Source organism: Chrysochloris asiatica, unplaced genomic scaffold (genome assembly GCF_000296735.1).
Source record: "Chrysochloris asiatica unplaced genomic scaffold, ChrAsi1.0 scaffold00428, whole genome shotgun sequence".
NCBI lineage: Eukaryota > Metazoa > Chordata > Mammalia > Afrosoricida > Chrysochloridae > Chrysochloris > Chrysochloris asiatica.
In genome coordinates, this window is record NW_006408946.1 from 778,153 (window position 1) to 780,330 (window position 2,178).

Sequence of the window (2,178 nt, forward strand, 5' to 3'; positions counted from 1 at the left end):
GATTAACTTTCCAGTCTAGGAGTGGAGGTCCCTAGGACCATCAACGGAGAAGAGACAAGAGCGGGACTCTACCCAGAGAAGCAGTGATGCCTGAGATGGAGGCAGATACGATGACGTGAAGCGATGGAGCAGCTGAGGACTTTAGATCCAGAGAGGGAGAACAACTGTGTGCTGAAGACTGGGGGTTGGGGGGGTGGGTAGTAAAGGGGGCAGGCTTTCAGGGTATACCCTTTGGTTGGTTGATAATGCATGGAGGGAATTGGAACCATGGCAATGAAACAATATACGATAGAATGAATGTAAAACTAATGTTCTTCCATGTAAACTATCATATAGTTCACAATAAAACATTAAAAAAAAAAAAAAAAAAAAGAGGGAGCCTAGATTCTCAGGGCATGGAGGAAGATAGACTCTCCACTGCGTAGTATCCAATCTGTCTGGGTGGGGCTGATGAAAGGAGATGCAGATAGGTATCTTGTGATAGTATAGTGAATAATTGTTATCAGGACTGATGTGAGGGTTGGAAATGTAAAGATAAATGTTTGTAGCAAAAGGAGGGGAATGATTGGTTTTGCAGTCTAGGAGCGAGGTCCCTGGGACCATCAAGGGAGAAGAGCAGAGAGAAGATGACATGGAGAGATGGAGTAACTGGGGACTTTAGACCCAGAGAGGGAGAGGGGCTGTGTGGGGATGAACTGGGGGCAGGCTTGCAGGGTATACCCTTTGTGTGGTTGATGATGCATGGAGGGGATTGTAACCATGGCAACGAAATGATATATATATAGGCTGAATGTAAAGTTAATGTCCTTCCATGTAAACTATCACATAATTCACAATAAAACATTAAAAAAAAATTAAAGAGCTCTGGTAGAGTTCATGGGAGAAAGATGAGGCTTTCTGCTCCTGTAAATATTTGCAGCCTTGGAAACTCTATACAGGGTCATTATGAGTTGGAATCGACTGCAGGGCACACAGCCAACCAACAACCATTATAAAAATTAAGAAACCCTGGTAGTGTAGTGGGTTACTTGCTGGGCTGCAAATCACAAGATCAGCAGTTTGAATCCACCAGCCATACTGCAGAAGAAAGATGCCAAAAAGATTTACAGCCTCGGAAACCATATGGGGTCACTATGAGGTGGAACTGACTCCATGGCATAGAACCCCCACCATCATTATAAAAATTAAATATTAATTACTGTGTATTTATAAATTAGGAGTCCAGGTGTGGTACTGTGGGATAAAGCACTGGACCACAAGATCAGTTTGAACCACAAAGCTCAGCTGTTCAAACTCACCAGCCGCACCTTAGAAACCCTATACAGGGTCGCTGTGAGTTGGAATCTACTTGACAACACTTAACAACAACAACAACATACTATTCTAGAGAAACCCTGTTGTGCAGTGGTTAAGTGCTCAGGTGCTAATTGAAAGATTGGTGGTTAAAACCCACCAGCTACTTTGCAGGAGAAAGTTATGATAGTCTGCTTTGCTAAAGATTTAAAGCCTTATAAACACGATGGGGCAGGTTTACTGTGTCTTATAGGATCACTGTGTATTATAGAATTGACTTGACAGTAATGGGTTAGATTTGGTTTATACTAGTAAAAGAAAGGAACTTCTGTCAGCGGGTCTGCTAACAGGTCAGTATTTGAAATCACTAGCCACTATGTGAGAGAAAAATGGGACACTCTGCTTCTGTAAAGTAGAATGCCAGACCCTTGTGAATCCTATGGGTCAGTTTTACTCTGTCATATAGGGTTTCTATCTCTAGTCTCATCTACAAGGAGACCCCCAGGGTGCTCAAGATGTTTCTGGAGAACATGATCTGATACGACGTCACCTACACTGAGCAAGACTGTCATTGCAATGGATGTGGTCTACCTACTCAAATTCCAGGAATGTACCCTCTATGGCTTCAGCAGCTAAGCCTGAATTTATACGTGTTGTTGAATACACAAGGAGTCCTAATGTGGTGTCATAGGGTAAGACTCAACCTCAAGGTTGGTTTGAACTGCAAGGTCAGCAATCCAAACTTAGCAGACCCTCCAGGGTCACTTTGAGTCAGAACCGACTCAATGACACTTAACAACAGCAACAACATAGGGTGGCTATGAGTCAGAACCAACTCAACAGCAATGGGGATACTAGTAACACACATTAGTTATATAGCTGAGT

At 43.0% G+C, this 2,178-nt stretch overlaps 1 pseudogene; it reads left to right on the forward strand.

The window, feature by feature from the left end:
* The first annotated feature begins 110 nt into the window (after positions 1 to 110).
* LOC102832614 lies at positions 111 to 1,929 on the forward strand (annotated as a pseudogene).
* Positions 1,930 to 2,178: the final 249 nt, after the last annotated feature.